The 22,180-nt window shown below is 45.1% G+C and overlaps 1 protein-coding gene across 1 annotated transcript in view; it reads right to left on the bottom strand.

Annotated features, from left to right (window-relative positions):
- ANXA11 (annexin A11) overlaps window positions 1-19,603 on the bottom strand; it is a 44,229-nt gene extending 24,626 nt beyond the window's left edge. The window contains exon 1 of the mRNA XM_084845241.1: window positions 19,495-19,603. The gene's annotated coding sequence lies outside the window, so the exon portion shown is untranslated. The remainder of the gene's footprint in view (window positions 1-19,494) is intronic.
- Window positions 19,604-22,180: the final 2,577 nt, after the last annotated feature.

Here is a 22,180-nt window from a genome sequence, read left to right as displayed (position 1 = left end):
CTTCAAACTGGAGTAACAAGAATATACATACATTACCTTTTTGCCAAATGTGGCCTACTAGAATTACATCACAAGGGCACTTGTTATTGGGTGGATTCAAAATTTAATAAATAAATATGAATCTAGTGTTACTTTTTACTACCCACCAGTAAAAAGAGAGTGCCTTATCCAGATGTGGCACACCCATGTCTGTTGCCTTAATAACACAAGCAAATCCAAGAGAACAAGTTTTTTGTGCTATACTTGGGTGTCTGAAATTGTAACGGCTTTTTAAAGGTTACAACCAAATCGTCATAATACGCTTATTCATTCCTCCCAGCCACCAAATGCCAGTAAGTAAAAAGGTAGCAGAGGGCACAAGGGTGGAACTGTGTTGGAACCCAGCAGGCAGAAAAGTTTGTTGATTTAGCTACCTACCTCAGCTTGGAATTCCTTTCCCTAGGAGTCTAAAACCAAAGCCTTTTGCTATGTCAACTTTCCAACCCTTCCTTGGCTCCAGGAACCAACACTGGAACATTGTGGGACAATATTCCAGTTATATAGGACTGTGCTGATCAGATGTTACACATGGATGTTAGAGGAATAATGAACTAGTAGAACATTCAAGCTTTTCCTATCTTATGCACAGATGGGGTGACTAAGGACATTTAGAGAAAAACGACAGGAGCAATAATTCTCACAACTGTTTTGAACTCAGTCGCAGGTTACTTCCATACTAGAGCCCTTTAGCACTGCTTGAGGCATTCCTGTTCTGCAATTTGCTGGAAACGGAATTAAAATGGTTGACCCACACAGACGAGGCTGTTTAATCCACAGTTTCTACTTCCCGTTTCATTGTAAAATTAAGATCAGAACTCTACATGGATTGTTTTCCTATAGTGCTTTTCTGTATTTCTACTGTGGTATAGCAGCGCTGTGGTATAGCGGAATAATGCAACTACACTAGAGGGGACAAGTGCATTGTTTCACTTTCACAAAAAACCACAAGATTTTCCCCACTCCAAAAAAATGTGCGAAACTGCTTTTTAAAACCAGAAGCAAAACTGGGCAGTAACATCATCTAAGCACTCACAAACAACCACAAGTGAGGAACAATGAGCACACAATAAAAAACCTGTCTATAAAAGCTCTTAATATGCTGCCACATTATTCAGCAATGCCCTCCCCCAGGCCAAGTTGGTTCTATAATGTCTGCTCCCAAATACGGTTCATTTGGCAAAAGTCCATTCTAAAAATGCCAGTGGAAAGCCGCTTCAGTCCGTTTTACTGCTTCCCATTGGCCCTGGGGTTTGGGAATAGCAATCAACAATCTCAATTTGTCCCTTGAATAGTCTCCTCAAATTGTCCCACCGCCAGCTCTGAAAGGTATGATTTTGCCATTAAAAAAGAAGAGGAAAATATTAAAGGAAATAAGTAATTTAAGCCTCACACACACTCCCCTGGGCATGCAAACTCTTCATTTACTTCTATGGTTTTCTTTAACCAAGGCGTAGTGTTACATTTGCATTATTTGGCACTAACCATAGTTAATGATAATCAGAATTGCCTTAATCAAGGATTGCATCTGCCATATGGCACCCGCCCAAGGAATAACGCTGGTGCGTGAACATGCCACAGGACTCTCTCTCAGCCCTTTCTGGGCTGCCACTCAGAGCTTGTGTGGTGCCTTCAGTTTGGTGGATAACAAGCTACCCAACTGATCAATACAAACTACTATCATTTCACACACACACACACACACACACACAGCGCATGAACAGAAGAGAAAGGAAAAACAGCCAGTCCTCATGAACAGGATGTTGTTGTGGAATTTTAAACCTCTTATCATTTCCAAACCCAAAGTAGTACAATTTCCACCAATAACAAGTTAGAGGGAATAGAAGAAGATACTTGAAGCACTTAAATGTCCTCCTCCCCTTCCTAGTTTCCCCAGACTAAAACAAACTGATGAGTGAAAGGGGGGGGGGAATGTTCTTTGACTGTTTAAGTAAGATGACATAGCCCCCAAGGTGTAAATTGTTTTTTGGTTTAAGTATTCTTATCTCACTCATTAGCTAAAAAGGCTTACATGCCGCAGACCCAAGGTGAGGGTGTTTTGCACACCCCTGCGGCCTGGTTGCTGACAGGCCATGGACTGGTACCAGTCCGTGGACCGGGGATTGGGGACCCCTGGCCTAGAGCATTACCCAAGTCACAGCATAAGGACCTTCATATAAAATAAATAAATAATAAAGTTCTGTCTCTCAGACTGCTTCTGTCCCAAGTCCTTTTAACACTTCTGAGACACAAGCCTGTTTCCTACACAAACAGGTAGTCGTAGAATTAAAATGGTGGTTCCACACAGTACTTAATAGGAACTTCTTTATATTTGGTCAGACCCTTGGCTCTCCAGGGTTTCAGCAGGGGTTTTTCCAGACCTCCCCTGAGATGCTGGGGATAAAACATGGAACCCTCGGCATGCAAAGTGTGTGCTCTACCACAGAGCTATGGCCCCTTCCCGCTATATAACACTGTAGTCATCCCCACAATGCCATTCCATATGGGCAAGATTCCAATATATGTTTACTCAGATGAAATTCCATTTCAGCAAAGGTCCCACTTCACTTGGCTACTGGCCCTTTAAATTAGTTGTTTCTTCCTTAACAGGGGGTGTCTCCACAAGTGATTTACTGTGACATTGCTGTGTTCCAAGGTTGTTCAGGACACATGACATCATGGCCATCTTGCAGCCACCCCGGAGTTTTGTGCCAAAAAACTGGTTCTTCTGAGACTACTCTTAGTCCGATTGTTTTCCTTAATTCACATTGTCTGTGCTTCTGTTGTGTGGTGTGCACCACCCTCCGCATTTACTCCGGCATGATTTCCCTGCCTGGGGCTGTGTCTTTCACCTGGCCATGACCTCACTGACCCAGTCAAGGGATGTTTCCCCAATGTTTTCCCCGCCTGTGTTTCCCCGATGTTTCCGCCATTTCAGGGCTGGCCATCAGAGTTCTGCGCTACCACATGGCATTTACTTCACCTTGCCTACCACTAAACTCTGGTGGCCATCCCCGCAAAATTTAGATGTGCTCCGGACAGCCTCTAACTTTTTAAAAAAGTAACGAATTAAGCAAAATAGCGCTTTTGTCTGGCAATACGTACATCACCTATCTCACTATTGCACAATTGCACGATAGTGAGATAGGGACCATAGGACTTGCTGGCAAATGTGTGATAGTGAAATAGGGGAGGGAAAGAAATAAAAACAAAATTGCTGGAATTGGGCATAGGTTGGGGAAGCAGGTGTCTCCTCAGAAGTAACTCCCATTGTGGTCAATGAGGCTTGTTCCCTAAATATTGATGCTGCATTTCTTTATTGCTTGCTTTGTTGCTGTAAGGAAGTAATTAATGTGAAGCTTCACTCCATTGCATTTTGGGAGCTTCAGGGGAAGGAGACAGGGGGGTAGAGCCTGGATGGGGAGGGGAGCCTCTCTTATTGGTTGAGCAGCCCCTGCCAGTCTGATGACGTTCACTCCAACCCCCCCCCCCCCGAAGTATGTTTCTGTGAAGTGACTTAGAATGGTGCAGTGCACTCGTTCATGGAACCCTGAGCGGACTAAAGCCAGTTCCTTGAAAAATCCGGGTAAGCCACCATTCGCTTCTCCTTCTGTTGTCACGGAGACACGCACCCAGTCTAGTTATTCTAAAGTGGATCCTGCTTCTCTCTGCTACTGGGCCTTTAATTAGTCATTTCCTGTTACCTTCCAGCCACATTGGCCCTTAATTCGTTGTTTCCTATTTGCAGCTTGAGCAACCCCACCACTTTCCTGTTAATTTTTAAAAAATTGTTTAAAATTTTATTATCACAATCGCATAACAAGGACAATACAGAGAACATGGAAAACACTGAAATGCAGTGGTATGGCAGCAAAGTTGTCTGGATTCTCCTTAAAATCTGAGTGAACGAACAAAGCCAGTTCCAGAAAAAACAGCTAGTTTGGAAGCAACCAACACAAAATGCAGCAGCACACTTCTACTTGACTCAGTTGTGTCTACATTTCTGCCAGGTGCAATACGCAACCATGTGCTCCTAAAAAAGAAAATGACTGAAATGGGAGAACACGCCTCACTGTAATCAAATCAACATGCCCTGTGCTGAAACTGACCTTTCAACAATCTAAAAGCAACAAGATGGGTGCTGGAAGACAGAACTCAGAACCCAACTAGCGGCTATGAATCCAGGCAGTGTGCACAACAAGTGTGAATGCTTAGACACTATAATGATTGTGAGAAAGTTACATGCAAAATCCTGCAGCCTTCCACCCACAGGCACAACCTGAAATTCTGAATGTTATGCAGACATTATGTCACATTAACACAGGCAAGGAAGTTAGCAACAGAAGCACCCCAGAGATCATTAGCCAAGACTTACCGTATCTGTACTGGGCAATAAGCTACCAAGACATCTCAAAAAACAAAGCTCCTAAAAGAAGCCACCAAAATCAGCTTCAAAATGCAATACAGTCAGATGGAGCTCTGGTGGTGTTTTGCAATCCTGTTCCCAGTTAACACCCACAGAATTTGGAAAGAGTAACCAATCTACATCAAAATGAAAGGAAGCATATAAAGTATTGGTTATCTAAGAGATCTAAAGGCTGGACTACTTTGAAGAGAGGACTAAAGATGGCAAACCAGGGCTCCGAATCTCCAAAGCAGACTACCAGCCAGCCCTGTGGTGCAACTGGGTAATCTCGGACCCTGGACTAAATGGTCTTATGGAGCACCCCTTTAGATGGCTATGTCCACACAACTAACATTCCTTTTATCCCTTCCCACTGACATCCCATGCTTTAAAACTGCTTCTAGATACCTGATATGTTAGAACAACAAGAAAACTGTTTGCCAGCTGCAATAATAATAATAATAATAATAATACCCTGAGCATATGCTGTTTTGCAATTTAAAGTCACCACAGCATCTACAGGAATGAAGTGGAATTTGTGTCTGCACCTGCCAATCTCTGGATGGTCATTTGGGGCCCCCCTGGGCTGTGAAGCCCTGAACTTTGGACCCAAGGTCCAGCTCTAGCTGTACCACTGAGCAAGCCCCACTGGCATACTTACCATTCCTTCCACACACTCTTCGTGTGCCTCAGTTGGCAATTGGGAGGTAGCTGGAACTCCTTGCAGGAGGGGGATCAGATTTGGTCCTGGGTCCAGTTTCTGATTTCTGATGTAAAGCTTACACTGAGGCCTCTCTCACACGTGCAAACGGCAGCATGGGGGCCATTTGAAGAGGCTGCTACACTTTACAAGCTTTTTGGGTAAAGCAGCTGGCCATATAGTTCTAGCAGCATTCACACCTCCAGTGCCAAACTTGGGGAGGGGCAAGGATTTGGGATGGGGTCCTGACTACATCTGCTCAGCAACCCATTTACATGAGCAGTCAGCAAATGGTTCCATTACAGCCAGGCAGAACGCAGTTGCATCATGCGTGAATAGGGATCTAAGAAAATCGAGTTTTGAAAAACTACCACTAGCCCCCCTTTCAGATGTTATTCGCATGAAGTGGACTAGGATTATAAGGGCTTCTGATATTTATTTGAAAGAATACTGACAAAAACTTCACTTTTAATTTTAAAAACCAGTAGAACATCTCAGCACGGCTGTCGCTGAAAGAAATCTTAAGAGCACAGTCTTATGTACGTCTACTCAAAAGTGAGTCCCCCTGAGTTAAATGGTGCTTTCCCCCAAGATCATATGCATAGAATTGCATTCTTAGTTGATTAATCATTAAATATGCATATGAGTAAAACAGTAGATCCTAAACAAAAAAGCATACATTTTATATAATGTGTTGTGAGTCATAAAGTTTCATTTTAGAAAGGGCAGGTTGTTCTGTTTGGGAGAGAAAGAGGTGTGCTTCTGAAGAAAATTGCAGATGGCAAGCACTTTTATAAGCCCTTCTGTTGCAATGTTGAAATTGCTGCCCAATTAACTGGCACACCTTTTTAGTCGATCAAAGGGTTTTTTCTGCCAATTAATTAATTTAATCTATTAATTGATTAAATGTTGCGGTCCACTTCCCAGTAGAAATCAAGGGACAGGAGCTTGAAAAAGGATTGTCACTAGTTTCCCAAGACACTTGATCTCAGCTATTATTGCCATTATTTTAAAGCAATCCCCAGAAATTGTGTTTTATTTTGGTCACTACAAACATGAGCTCAGATGAGGCTTTGAAACTGGAGACAATATTGACAAAGGGTGGACAGTGCAAACAAAAATGCTCAGAGTGGCAGTGTGCCAAGGAAGTGCAGGTAGAACTGTTAGGACACATTGCCTTTGGTGTGTGGTGTGCTCACACAGGCTTTTTATGCAATTTCAGACAAGGCAAGCCCTTGCAGTCAGCAGAACGCATGGTCAATTTTAAAAATAGCTGGCAGCTCATGCCCACCCAAAGGGGAAGATTTATCGTTGAAGTAAAGAGTTTGCATGCAACTTTGGATAGGATTCATCTGCATTCAACATGAGCATCCTTCCCCAGCCTGGTGCCCTCCAGATGTTTGGGACTACAGCTCCCAACATTCCGGATTGCTGGCTGAGGCTGATGGGAATTGAAGTCCAAAACCTCTGGAGAGCACCTGGTTGGGAAAGGCTGTATGTGAGGAAGAACTCAGAATGTTAGATCATCATGTCCAAAGCCAACTGTAAGGCAGAATTCAATGTTTGGATTCTTCCCAGAGCACAGCCTAATACAATATTTTGACTTCACAGGTGTAAGTGCAAGCCTAGGATGGCCATTCAAGAAAGACCTGGGTTTAAACTGAAATACCTTCCTTGATGTCAGACTCAAGGGGCATAAACTTTAGTGCTTCGGCTTAGTTTCTTTGTGGATCAAGCTGAACCCATCTCTTTCATGGTCTCTACTGGAAAACTATGGGTTTTTCAAGTAGCCAAGGGACTCCTCACACAACGCATATACAGGGCCAAACTAAAAGTTCTACTAATCCAATGTGGGCCAGATTCAGGACAGGACTATTGCGATTCAAGAGGAGGTGGGTTTAAGTTCCTCCTCCTGTTTACAGCTTGAAATTGCAAGCTGTAATATCTCCACTGGATTCCAATAGAGATTTTTTTTTCTTTTTTTAACCCCCTGGGGTGGATTTTGGCACAAAAACAGGAGGGGGAAACTTAAAGCCCCCCTCCTGAATTGCCATGGTCCCAATCCAAATGGGGCCGGTCTGCACTTACACAAAAGTAAGGAAGCCAATCATACATGGCTCTGCTATATGTGATTAGCAGAATGGTTAGTTTGGCCCAGAGAATGTAATCCTATGCATGTCTACTTAGAAGCAAAGCACTACTGAGTTTAATATGACTTGCTCCTAGGTGTGTATAGGATTGCAGCCACACTGTTTGTGTGCAATAAAGGTTAGACACATGAAGATGGTCACAAATTTAAGGCACAGTCCTATGCACATTTAGACAGAAAACAGTCCTACAACTCCCAGCATCCCTCCAGGCAGCCATGCTGGCTGGGGAATGCTGGGAATTGTAGGACTTTTTTCTGTGTAAACATGCACAGGATTGCACCCCTAATGGCTATAATTTAAACAGAAATACAATACAGCACACCATAATGGAGAAGATTGTGACCCAGATGACTTGTGTGCCTGCTCAGTCTTCTGTTCAGGTCCAGGCGCTAACCGTTGATAAGCAACTTCAAGGCCCCTGCTGGATCTCCCTTCTTACCATTATCTTTAAGCCAGACCTGGACTGGACAGCCTTTCAAACAGAGGATAGTCCTCTGTAAAGCAGGATACCTAGCCACCCTACAAAGGAAGCATTTCCTTTGACAGCCATGAACTTTGCTTTGTGACACCTTTTTTCCAGTCATGAGAGATAACTTAAATGTAATAAGGAAGCAATTGTTTAATGCCCTGGAGTAATGCTATGTCTGAAGCATTCTGGGAAATAAAATGGCAGCTCAGACCTAGCCCACATCAAACACTGTCGCCACTGGCCACCAGAGGGCACCCTCAAACATGGTGCCAGTCCTGGGAAAGAGGCAACATTAGGAATGGCGGTGAATTTCTCCATGAATCTCGGGGAGGCCGAATGCCAACGCATTTGGCCCCCCGAAATTGTCGGTGAAATTCTCCGCCACCCCCCCGCCACCCCCCGGGATGGGACTTACCTCCCTCGAATGTCCCTTTCGGCAGCGTTTCGGCGGCGTTTCAGCGGGGGCCGGTCTTCCGACCAGCTGCCGCCGCCGCCATTACAAACTGAATGTAAAAAAACCCCAAAAAACACCCGTGATAGGCTACGTAGCCGTGATAGGCTACGTTAATCGTTACGTAGCCTATCACGGGTGTGTGTGTGGGTTTTTTTACATTCAGTTTTTTATTTCACGGCCAGGGAGATGGGGCGCTTCTCCCTGGCCTGAATTTCGGCCGGGTGAGGCGGGGCACCTCCCCCCCCGGCCTGAACTTCGGGGGGAGAACCGAAGTGCCTCCCCCCCACCGCGAAGCAAGCTGCGGGACCAGGTAAGTGACTTTCGTACATCACTAGGCAACATAGATTCCCCATTTGCACGTATATAGAGTTTTAACATGACAGCCTTAAAACAACCTTTGAGCCACTCTTGTACTATTTTTTTTAATGCCCGGTTGTCGATCATATAAAAGAGGAAATGGAAGAGAAACATTTGTAAACAAGCATTCTGTTTAATGTTGATGTTACATTTGCATTACAAACTGAGTGAAGCAAGGAGTGGCTTAGAGCCTCATATGTACAGCTTCCGTGCTGGAGCACTCCACACCCTGCTTGCAGCCTCAGTGACTGTCAGTTGAGAGTTGCTAGGCTGCAAGATATATTCTGAAGAAGGGTCCTCTGGGCTCTCTGTGAATGACTATCTAGTAGTTTCAGGGTTGTTGTTTTTAAATGTCAACTTGCATATTTCAACGTTTATATCACTAGAATAAAAGATACAACATCCTGACATTTTATTCTTTCAATTCACAGGAATCCAAATGTAACCTTATCCACACAGACATTTCTCTGAACATCCATGTCCTATGACATCTGAAAACTTTAACCATTTCCATCTAATCACCTTCAGTTTCCTGAGCCAAAAGCATAGAGAAGGGGGTTAGAAAATCAGTGAGGAAGCCACACCCCTGCAGCAACCTCCCTGCTTGGCTATGGCCCTGTGTCTACAATAAACAGCTTGGGAGTGAAACAGCCACTGCAAAATGTTCATTGTAGAGAGGGTGGATTGATTTTAAAATTCAAGGTGATTTTAGATAGACAAGAAAAAACCCAGCAAGATTTAAATCCTGACTTAAATCAGCAAAGACTTGAAGTCATTGATCAAATCACGTTTGGACACGCAACAAAATCCCACGACATGGTCTGTAGGCACATGATGCAGCCACCTTGCTGAAGCTAAGCAGGCCTCGGTCTGTTCAGTGCTTGGAGGGGAACCACAGCCACCTTGAGTTCCACATTGATTTCCACAATGGGAGATAGATAGATAGATAGATAGATAGATAGATAGATAGATAGATAGATAGATAGAGTATCCTCACCTTCTAAACATAGCCTTTGCACAGAAAAGGCTCCAAATTAAATCCTCAGCATCTCCAGGTAGGGCTGAGAAAGGCTCCTGCTTCAAACCCTGGAAAGTGGCTGCCAAGTCAGCGTAGAGAACATGGAACCAGACAGACCAATGGTCTGCCTTGGTATAAGGCAGCTTCTAAGTTATGGGTCCAACCATGTCCTCCTCCAGGATACTATAAGATGTCAGGGGCCTAAGAAGGTCAATCCACTGAGCATCTCTACACCAGCCTAAAATCCAGCATTTAAAACAGGGTTTTCTGTTTCTGTTTTAAATGCAGGATCATGATGGACTCTCTTTACACATGCTTCCTTCCTCCCCTTTCCCCCCTTATCTGAGTCTTACATATGTTTCATTACACAGTCACTAGATGGTGCTGTGGTTGAGCTCCTCTTATTGTAGCTTTACCTTTTTTACAAGGGAACTCAAGCACAGTAATTTGATAGCTCATTATCTCTGATCTTTTAAAAAATGGAATGAAGGTCATTTAGTGCGGGAGATGCCCTGGAGGTTGACGACATCATCTAAAGGGCCCACAAACTTCCATCTCAATAGCAGGATAAAAGCTCTGTCTGAAGAAGCTCCCACCCCCTGGTTTTCCTTTTCAAATGACACTCAATATTCCATGGCTCCTAAATGCCACTGAACATGCACAGGCCTCATGAGGCTGTTTTTGGGGAAAGGCTGCTCGGTATAGTTTTGATAAGATATGTTTGTACATCTGTAAACTTTGGGGTTCACACAAGCATGATGATACCTCCCCCTTGCTTCTCAGTGGTTCCATTTAGGCTCCAATCCTGTCGGCACTCAATCACCTGAGTTCGCTATTAGAGGGAATAACCTGGTTTGTATGACACAGCAGCCCACCATGAGTTAATTAACCCTTGAGGAGCTGCAGTGCATGCCAGATGCCATTATGAATATTCAACCCCCAACCAAGGGTTGTCATGTTGTGCAAACCCGGGCACCAAGAGTTATTTGAGGGTTAAACACTCCTTGCATAATCCACGGCCTGTTGTAGGGATATGCGAGGGTTATTTAACCCTCAAATAATCCCCGCTAGCCGGATTCACACAACACAGCAACCCCCGGTCAGGGGTTGCATATTCATAATGGCAGCTGGCACATGCCAGAGCTCCTCAAAGGTGAATTAACCCACAATAGGTTGCTATATCATCCAAACTGGCCCACTGATATATTCCTGAACAAGTATGCATACTGTCTAATAAGCAAACAACAACAAAACATTCTCCAAGAACCATTTGCACCTGCATATTTCTATTGGGTTTAGTGGGTTGACAACAATGTCAATGGCAAGCAAATCATCTCCAAATATATATTTTTAATTATACTTCTCTCAAAATACTAAAGAGCACTTCCAAACACTGACCCTTCCACAGTTTAAGTCTCACTAATTTCCGCATGAGTTGAGAACACGCATATGTCCTCCACAGAATTACATGGAATTTAAAAGCGCTAACTGTGGTTGGATTATACCCAAGCCTCAGCAAATTTTAGCTAGCCTTGGTAGTCAGGCAAAGTCTGTTTTTGCCATGACTATACCCACCCAGAGGGAAGGAAAAGAGCATTCTGACATAATCTGAGCTAAGACACAGTCCATCTGTAGGGGATGAGCCACTGCTCTCCTACACAGGTGCAGAGAGAGACGGGAGCTTGTCTCCACGGCACTTAGGGCGCAATCCTATGGGGATAGGCGGCCGCCTCCGAACTCGGAGCCGACTGCCTATCCAATGCAGGGCAGGAGAAGCACAGAGGGGATCATTCCCCCCGCGCTTCTCCTGCCTTGCATTTGTGGCTGTATTTCAGCTGTCTAGCCACAGGAAGGTGGAGCGGGGGAGGAGGCTGCCGGATGACACATAGGATGTATTGTGCAGGCATTTCCGCCTTCCCCACCCCAGAACGCCCCGATTTGGTTGCTTGGCGCTCCTCTTCACAGCGCGGAGCCCAGGCTGTTCCACGCTGCCTCCAAGGCAGCGCAGAAGGGGGAAAGGTCAGTTCTCTGGGAAATGACCTCCAAGTGTGGCCTCCGAGGTCGGTTCCCAGAAAATGAGATATCCTATGGCCGTCTAGCTGCTGACTAGCGGCCATAGGATTGCTCCCTAAGCCTCAGATGCTCAAAGAGCTGCAAGAAGTCTCATGGCTTTCCAGCAGTCTGAAGTTCTGCCCATTATGTCTAAATCTTTTAGGACCAGTTGTGTATATTGGGCCCTGTGTGCCCGTTTGTTTTAAATTAGTCTTCTTGCTTCAGTCTCTGATGGCAGCGACAATTTCTTTAAAATACACACACGTTTTAGATTTAAACTTTTTGTTATGTGGAGGTTTTATTATTCAGTTTTACAAATATCTTGTTCATCTGTATTGGGTTGAATTTCCTGCACCCATCCATGTAGTTCTGGTATTATTATTGGCAATGAAAAACAGAATAATCTGAATTTAACACATACTTATGCTTCTATTTAATGAAATATCAATAGCAGCAAGGTAGATGACATTTTGCTTACCGTTCTTTTGAAAGCCATATCGCTGTTGTTAGTATGCTGTACCAAAAATCTGTACAGAACTAGATTACTTGATCTTTAGTAGTTTTGATAACAGAAACACAAGATTTCTGCCAAAAAGGAAAACACACACATACACAAGTAACTAGCATACTTCAGTAAACAATTAAAGTGAATCACAGGACTCTGGCAAATACATGGTTGGGTACAATTTTTACACAGGACTCACTTTGTAATAATTTACCTAAAGGCAGCACAACCTTTCTTATTTTACGTGTGAGAACTCTCTTGTGAATGGATAAATAAGGCCTTGCCCGCAAGAGAAGCAGTCTAAATAGAGGCCTTGTAACCACTACAGCTTCTACAAGCTTGGCATATTTTTGATCTGGTGGCATTAATAAAGCCACTGTTTTTATGCTACAGACAGATCCCATCTATAGTTTTCAACCAAATATTTCATGCCACAAAGCTCTCCAAGGGCACCAATAAATACACCTTTGGGACAAGATGAGATACAGAATTTTTGAAATTGTGAGATATAAATATCTTAAATTATGAAGTTTACCACCACAAGATATGGTGATGGACATCAACTTAGATAGCTTTAAAAGGGGATTAGACAAATTCATAGAGGAGAAGGCTATCCATAGCTACTAGTCACGGTGGCTATATGCTACCTCCAGGATCAGAGGAAGCAGACCTCTGAATGCCAGTCGCTAGGGAACAACAGTGGGAGAGGTCTATTCTTAAACTTGGGATACATTTTATTCATTTCCCCCAGGACATTTTACACATCTGTTAACATAACCAAGATCCAACCTGCCATTACTACCTTTCCTTAAAAAAGGAAGGAAGGAAGGAAGGAAGGAAGGAAGGAAGAAAGAAAGAAAGAAAGAAAGAAAGAAAGAAGCAAACATGCTGGCATCTTAAGCCTAGTTTTTTCTCTCCATAAACTTTTGGATTAATAGCTTTCTCTTCGCATGGCTTTGAAAGGTCATCACTACAAGGATGCACACCTGCTCCCAGATCACATGAACTCAGTTCCTTCCTACTTCCTAGAAAGAGAAAACCGTAGCTTGCCATTGTATTCAAGGCAGGCAATCTATGGGCACAAGCCCCGTATGATTATGTGTGAACCAGACCCAAGTATACCTCTGAATGCTTTCCAGAATCCTCTCCACAACACAGAAGCGTTCCTCTGCAGATGAATCAGTGCAAATAATGTTCCCTGAAGGTATGACATTTGAAAAGCATCACTAACTATAATCCAGGGATAACCTAAATCTGTATATACTCTCAGGGCCTGCTCTATTATCCTCCAGACAATAGTCTGAGGACCAGAAGTGTGTTTTGCCATACAAAGTGCCCTCCTCACAGATGCCAAAGTGCTGCAATAAAGTTGGCACCATCATAAGGGCTTCATGATAATTGGATATAAGCACCGATTTAGCTAGAGCACTGTATATAAAACCTAGTAAGTGTTCACATTAATGTGTGGAGTATCTCTTCTCTCTTACATCTTTTGAAATCCTCTCTCTTTCTTTTACAAGCCAAAAATCATGGGCAAACCTTCTACAATATCTTGATTAAAAGCTGTTAGGACTGCCAGGGACCAGATGCAATTGCTTCAAAAGCTGGTTACAGCCCAAGGGCTATCACTGCTGGTCATCCCTACGCTGATCTTAAGCTTTTCTGAAGCCTTTCCTCTCTTGACAAGTCTTTTTGATGTTTCAATAGCTCTCCTCAAATCCTTTCTAATTTGTTTACATGAAATGTGGGACTCTGTATGTTCTATGAGAAGAGTTCCCATTCATGGTAGACAGGATCTCAGATCTGGAGCAGCAACTTCCCAGCCAGTTCCTATAGCCTTTGTCCTGTTTTAAGAAGTTGCATGTGACCCTAAGGGAGTTACAGTGCTGGGCTGTTATGGTTCCCATGACAGCCCACAATGAGGTCATAAACCATTTATTTCTGTATAAGGAAAGGGGATATGACTGTTTGCTTAAGGTAACATTGCACAAGGGGAAATCTGCATGAGTTAATGAGGAAGAAACAGAGAATGAAACCAAGTTATGCTTGGTTAATGTATTTTTCTTCCCAGTTTTGCCAAGCAGATAAATTCCTCTTTGGACAATTAGGAGGTCTAAAACAAGCAAATCTGCCAGGCAGGCTTGGGGTCACAGATACACCCTCTGCTTGGCTAATTAAATCAATGTATAGTGTTTAATGATGTACGAAGGGCTCAACCCAGGAGGAGGTTTTCCTCCAGAAGCCCCAGTGGAAGGAAAGAACACATTCATTTCAGTGGGGCTTCTGCAGGAAAACCTCCTCCTGGGTTGGTCCCACTATTTACAGATTATATTACCAGATTTATGGATGGATTTGGAGACCATAAAAATCCTGGAGTGATTTTAGGCCATTCATTCTCTCTCACAATAACTCTACGAGGGGGATACACTAAAGCTAAAATGAGGCAGATCTCAGAAAAGGCAAAACAAACAAACCCCCACCTTCCATCCAAAAGATTTCTCAAACAGATTTCTGTCTCTGGGCTGTGTGTTTCTGTATATTTTAAAATACTCACTATTATTTTTATTTCAATTATAGCCTATTATTGATAGGACACTTTAAAAGTACTTTACTATTCTTAGTTCATCGTGCTCTGCAGTTACATTTCCCTTCCTAGACATGAGGAACTGAAGCCAAGAGATTGGAACTGGCCCAAAAGTACTCAGGGCTGAGCAGGGAATTGACCCCATTAATTTGACAGTTCCAAGACAAAGGGTGCTTCCAGACAGAGTGCTACCATTCAAAAGGCAGCTTTGCAGCCATTTCTGCCTCCTTAACGGGCTTCTTCTGGAAAGAAAAAAAAGGGAAGAAGGCAATGGGAAAACACAGGACGGTTACAAGTGGAATTCCATAACTGAGCCAGGACAATCTGGAAGCACCTCAAAACTCTGTTGAGATAACAGTGACACCTCTTCCCTCCATGCTGAAACCAAGGTCTAAGCTAGACATGACAGGGACAGACACACCTGTTTTTCGTGTGCTTGACCTATTCAAGTACAAAGCAGGTGTGTGTGTGTGTGTGTGTTAACAAAAAAGGTGTGCATGGATGAGGGCTATTGAAGCATCTCCGTCCTCTTCAGTGCAATTCCTTCATCACCAGCCAGGTGGGGAGAGAAGTGCCTGCAGTGATGGTGAGGTAAAGCAGAGGCAGGAGAGAGCAGGGCTCAGTCAGCTCCCCTCATCCATGCGCAACTTTTGTGGCAGGGTGGGGCGGTTGAACATGGGAGAGCTGAGGCACCTGGGGCTGGTTGCTGAAGGCTGTGTATTTCCTGTCTCCCCCTGGCAATAAAACTCAGGGCCTTGCCCAAGGCAGGTGGGTGGAGCTGAGCTGAATTGAGGCACAACTGTTGGGGTAAAATTTGGCCCACGTTGCTTATATGAAAATGGCAGACATGGAAAGAATACATCTGGCTGCCCATGTCACGGCGAGTATGTTGGATCTTAGTTCAGAAGGGTTCAAAGCCAATACACAAAAAGTTTAAAATGATGTGCAAATCCTAATTTTCTGAAGAAGAATAAAAAACAAGCTTCCCAACACATTAAATCTAGATAGTATAAAAAATCTGTGAACCCCTTCTTCCTTGTGTTACTTAAAATGAAATCTAAATACACATACTAGCAGTAACTGAAGATTTTTGACCCATTACCCTAACCTTCTCCCCAAATTGTCTCCCCCACTGACAAACTACAGAACGTGATCTGCTAGCAGAGAAAACCTGTCAAGTAGGCCAGTATTATCACCCCACGTTACAGATCAGGAAGAGAGGAGATTGGGCTGGTTCACACAATCACCAGAGCCCAGTGTGGCTTAAATAAGGCACTGCTCTAGCTCACCTTAAGCTCATTCTACCACAAAGCTGCATCCAAAAATAATCCTGGGGAAAGCAGCTGCCATTCAGTGTGCAGGAAGCAACATGGGGGGGGGGGGTTATAAGCACTCACGGAGGGAGCAATCCTATGGCCGCTAGATAGTGGCTAGACAGCCACAGGATATGCTGTTTTCTGGGAACTGACCTTGGAGCCTGTGCTCCAAGGTCGGTTCCCGGAAAACCGACCTCCCCCCACGTCCACGCTGCCTCGGAGTCAGTGCGGAGAAGCCCCGTCCTCCGCGCTTGGAAGAGGAGTGTGGAGGGGCCGAAAAGGGGTGGGGCTCGGGGTGTTCCGGGGCGGGGAGAGCAGATCTGCCTGTATGACACACGTACAGCAGCCTCCTCTCCCACTCGGCCCCCCTACAGCTAGACAGCCGAAAACGACTGTCTAGCAGAAGAAGCAGGGCAGGAGAGGTGCGGAGGGAACGATCCCTCCCGTGCTTCTCCTGCCTTGCTTTGGATAGGCGGTCACCTCCAAGTTTGGAGGCGACCACCTATTCAGGTAGAATTGCGCCCTAAACCAGGCTCAACTGCAGTGGAACAGCCAGAAACAGGATAACAGAAGTGACAATATTATTATGAACAACTACAGGAGATACCAACAGGAGGCTCCTTTGTTGTTGGTTCATACACAGAAGGGGGGAGGAGAGAAAACAATACAACATTTGGGAAACAACTCAGAAGAAGGGGGAAACGTTTCAGACTGCAAATGCAAGCTGATCACTATATAAATTATAGAAAATAAGTATTATTTCACAGCACCTAATTCACTGTATAAATAACATTAAGCAGATGCAAAGCACTTTACAACTCTCAGTACACAACCCATCAACTTCATGTAACCTTAACAAAAAGATCCCGACCTAGGTAACCCAAATTCTGAATTCATTATGCACAATAGGCAAATTGCCCTATAGCTGCTAGTCTGACTTCATTTAGTGGTCTGCCTCTACAGTCGTAGGTAGGTACAAAGTTCTATGAAGAACATGAATCCCCCTGCCCCCATCCCACTTCTGAAATTTCACCAGATATTCCCCACCTATTCAATGCTTAAATAAGGCTTAATGGCTAGAACCTTGGTTACCCTCACTCACCATTTAAACCCAGGGGATCTAGCCCCTGTGGTTCTCATGCTAACCCAATGTTTTGAACTACCAAAGTAAGAACCAAACTCAATGTGATGCATAAGATACTTCCTGAATTAATTTTTTTTTAAAAAAAATCGTTGCAGTTGGGGGGGCGTGTCCAAATTTTATCACAATGTGTGCATATGGGCAGGGGGGATTTAACCTTTTCTCTTTGGCCATCTTTCTCAGCACAATCTCCCATGTTGCTTTCCCACACACAGGGGGAAAGATTCTAGGTCTATATATATTTTCCCTTGTGGGGAGAAAAGCAGCTGGGGACAAACTGACAGACACCTTGAAGGGAAAAGATTAAACACAGTCCACCACCACGCCAAACAAATTCAGAGTCTCCTCATGGCAAGATATGGTGCCTTCCCACAGAAAAGCAGAAACAGAAAAACAATTACATTTTCTTCTCATTTTCCCCCTTCAAAGAAACGTAAGAATAACCTTGCTTAAAGGTCCATTTAATCCAGTATTCTGTCTCCAAAACTGGCTAATCTTATGCCATGGCCAGGCCCATAAAGGGCAGGCCTAGCCCTACCTCGTGCCCGTGTGGCGAAATGGTTAGAGCAGCTTTCCCCAACCTGCTGCCCCCCAGATATACTGGACTGGGCATGATGGAAGTTGTAGTCCAACACATCTGGAGGGTACCAAGTTGGGGAAGGCTGGATTGCTGCATTGGACTAGAACCGGGGAGATCCAAGTTCAAGTCTCCACTCAGCCATGGAGTTCACTAGGAGGCTAGGATAGTCACTGTCTGTCAGCCTAACCTAGAATAAAATGGGGTGGAGTGGGTGGAGGGAAGAACCATGCAAGTTGCCTTGAGCTTCTTGAAGGAAAGGTATAAAAGTGATAAAAGAAACCAAGAGTAAAATGCCTCCGAAGTCTACACTAGAAGTGTGACTTTCCCATGCAGGCCAGTTTTTGAGGATTGGGGAGAGAGAAGAATGGTGGAAAGGCCCTGGGCATATCAGTAGACCATAAACACAACTTTCATGAATTCAAGGGGTGCAGTATAGCAATTAAGAATATAAACTGGGAGTTCCTAATTCAATTAGTGATAAATTCATTAGGTAGCCTTGGCAAGCAACTATCCCTCAAACACTCTACTTCACAAATCCATTATATGGGGTTAAACGTTGGTTTTTGTTACAGGAGTGTTAAAGGATTACTGAGATTATGTACCTGAAACCCTTTCAACTCTAGATACACACAATAGAAATTCTGCTAAGCATCATCACTATAAAGATGCAATTATTATTTGTCCAGTGCCCCATACAGTACTTTCCCGTCTAACATACAAAGCAACAACATTGCTCTTTAGGGCCCTGCCCCAAAGAGATTTGACAAAACTGAGATGGCAAAGGATCGGAAAGAAGGAAAAGGAAATGAGTAATGCAATAGGGCAAGGGTTGCTGCTAAAGATTAGGTAAAGTAAGACATCCGCTATACATTCAGCCCTTAAGAGATGATCATAATTGGAGATCAGGGGTGTGGAATCTCAGGCCCAGGAGCCATATCTGACCCGCCTGAGTTCATGGATGCCCACGCCCCCTTCCCCTGGCCCCAGCCCCTTTCCCCCACCGACTGTTGGGTGGTTCTCAAAGGCTGAAATGCTTCTCATAAGGCTCAGTTACTGGGAGTAAGTGCTTTAAGCTACAAGATTCAGGAGTGCTTTTTGTATTTTTTTTTTTTGCCCCGCCCCGCGCCATGGTCGCCGCCCACCGCTGGAATGCAGGGCCCCAAGAGTCCCGGAAGATGATTTCGGCCGTGGGGCTGAAAGAGGTTCCCCACCCGTTTTAGGTGCTGCTGCAGAGCAGAAATGCCGTGCCAACACAATCTGCTTATCTGCCAACAAGGAGCAGCCCTGGGACTCCCCCCCTCCTTTCCTTGCCGAACCCAACCCAGGAACTACGCCCTGGGCGGGCAGCGCTCATTCCCTTCGCGGGAGGCTTGCAACCCATATTTGCACTTGAGAAGGGAGGGGCGCAGGGCTTCCTTCCTCTTCAGCTTGCTTACGCTCCCTGATCTGCTGGGGAGATCGAGAGACGACGCCAACTTGCATGAGAGTAAGGCACCCTTGCCTACGGCGGGGCTTCCTTCCAAATCGACCTGCCCGAGATCAGGCGTGAAGTCCCACTGATCGCGGACCTCACCTCGGGCGAAACCCGCGTAGAATTTCAGCGACACCAGAACTGCCTTGCTGGATCAGACGCGAGGCCCATCTGGCCCCAGCACTCTGCCTCCAACAGCGGCCAGCCAGCTGCTTCGGGAAAGCGCGCCAAGCCTGCTGCTGCTGTTGCCTCTTACCTTGGCAGGCTACACACCCAGGAGCGCCGTCAGGAGGGTTCGGGCAGCCGCAAGCCCTCTGCGAGAGCAGCGTCGGTCCCCGGCCGCGCTCGCTTCTCTTCCCTGTTCCGGGAAGGAAAAAATAACAGCGGAGCCAAGAGGAGGAGTTGAACTCACAGCCGCGGTCTCCCTCCTCCTCCTCGCTGGGCCCTCCCCGTGAGCGGCGCATCGGGTTTCACAGCGCAGGCAACCCTTTACGGGCGGAAAAAATGAACGGGCCCGCTCCGCCCCGAGAGCGCTCCCCCGCGCACCCAGCGCCTCTCCCCGCCGCAGGCGCGCCGCTGCTTTGTATTTTTCGCTCAGGCGGACATGTCCCGGGTAGGAAACCCCGGGGTGTGTGTGTGATTCACGAGCGTGTGGTTCCGCAACCCTGGCCTTCAGGAAAGCCCGTGAACCAGAAATGCTGCTGACAGTGGAGGCTGGTGGCTCCGATTTCGCTGGGGCTGCGGATCCATTCTGGGTTTCAGTCAGAACCAGCCAGAACTCTAAAGCGGGTATCCAAGGTGCTGAACCCTAGCCCCAAAGTAGGCTCAGCACCTTGGATAGCTCCGTTGGGGGTCTGGCTGGTTCTGACTGAAACCCAGAATGGATCGCGGCCCCACCGAAACCGGAGCCACCAGCCTGCACTGGTTTACAGAGCTAATCCAGGCACTGCTTCAGCCAGCGACCGATTTTCGCAGAGTTGCTTTCCCCACCCCCGCCAAGGTAGGGCTCCTGTACCGTGTGGCCCGATCCTCGGTGTGTTTACTCCCCAGTAAGTATGCGCAGGGTGACAGGCTGTATAAGAGGCAGAGCTGAAATAGGTAAGACCTCAGTGCTGCTGGCAAGGCTGTATCCTCTCTAGTCTTCCCCAAGCTGGTGCCCTCCAGATGTATTGGACTATAGGCCCAATATCCCAGCTATCATTGTACTGGCTGGGGATGATGGGGACTGTAGTCCAACACGTCTGGAGGGCATCAGGTTGAGCAAGCTTGCTCTAGAGTTTCTGCCCATTCTCAGCAACTGCCTCTCGGAATTCTGCTTCCTGACTCAAGACCACTGAGGACCAAACCTGAGCACCTTTGTTAAGAGTCAACCCACCTATTTGGCTTTTGAGGATCTGGGTTATTATGTTCACTCTGATGAACTTTTTTTATTCTGCTTTTCTGGGAATTGCATGCTTTTCTTGCCCATTATGATCCTCCAAGATAGGGCAGGCTGTATAGCCAAATAAACAAAAGGCAGTGGAGCTCTGTCCAGGTGGGGGAGGGGGGAGGGAGTCCAACGGAAGTATGGCTCTTGTGAGTTCTGTCCATAATAAGCGGAAAAAATGCTGGACAGAGATTGTTTTCATGTTTTCCATGAAAGCAGAATTGTGTGTCAGAACAAACAGCAATAGATGCTGCCTCCAGTTTAAAAAAATGTGTTTGTAAAAGAGGAAACTTCAATGAACTACAAAGAATAGCAAATATACTTTAAAAAATCAACCCTAGTACATAGTTTTGTGAAAATAGAATGCATAGTGGTATTTTGTTTGTCATCCCTTCCTGTAATGATTGTTATGTGTTAGTGTCCTATTCTCCAACTCCATATTTGTAAAATAATAATAATACACAATGTTACTATGATTATAATATTCAATTAAGTGTTCTATTAATTTTGCCCCACTGATGCAGTGGGTTACTGGACTGCCCAGAACTGGCTAGGGTAAAAGGTGGCAATCTTAAGGAGAGGTATTGTGGTCGGGTAGCTAAAAGAGGGTGAGCCAGGAAGTCCCAGGTTCTGAGCTCTGCCACTGGATGGTCTTAGGCATGCCATTTTTCTCCCAGCCTCAGCCCTTCATCTGCACTATGAGGATGACCTTGAACATTAGGCTTATAGAGATAGGTTGTTCCATCATGCTAATTAGCCACTTAAAGTGTATTTGCTGTCCCAAGACTAAGCAAGTTGCTCGCATTAACTGGGAGCCAATGTATGATAGCTATTAGAATGTTGGACTAAGTCCAGGGAGACCTGGGTTCAAATCCCCACTCAACTATAAAGCTCACTGGATGACCTTGAGCCAGTCATTGTCTCTGAACCTAATCTACCTCACAGGGTTGTTGTGAAGATAAAACAGGGAGAGAGCCATGAGTTCCTTGGAGAAAAAGCGGGATAAAAATGTCATAATAAGAAATTAATGAATGACTTGCTTCATCGATTTGGCAGAGGGTTATAAAAGCGTCTTTAAAATGGTCTGAAGAAACAGCCCCACTAGGAAAGTGTGGTGACTTAGCTTTAAGAACAATTCAGTGTAACTGTGCCCTTCATACCCACACCCAGTAGTATGGGAGTTCTTTCAGCCTGGTGGGATCCCATACTGCAGGGGTGCATATATGTATGTATGCAGTTCAGTGACCGAGGCCAATTGTGTGGGCCTTTCCCACAGAAGACACCCCATCAGGCAACTAACTGGCAATTTAAAAAGCGTGCTGAGAAGTTCACAGGGGAAAATATGAATGAGTTTCCCCATTATAGCTCACTATGATTAAATAAATCACACCTTCCTTAAATGGCTTCTAAGTATAAACACAAACATCTTACCAAAAGCAGTGATGCCTATTATTAGCATTGGGCAATTACACTGACGTTAATTTGCCTATGTGCCCTGCAGAAATTGTAGCATATT

Source organism: Heloderma suspectum, chromosome 3 (assembly GCF_057233095.1).
Source record: "Heloderma suspectum isolate Gila_16-S chromosome 3, 16-S_ref, whole genome shotgun sequence".
Lineage (NCBI taxonomy): Eukaryota > Metazoa > Chordata > Lepidosauria > Squamata > Helodermatidae > Heloderma > Heloderma suspectum.
The sequence above is the reverse complement of the archived record's forward strand: the minus strand, read 5'-3'. Positions and strand labels throughout refer to the sequence as shown.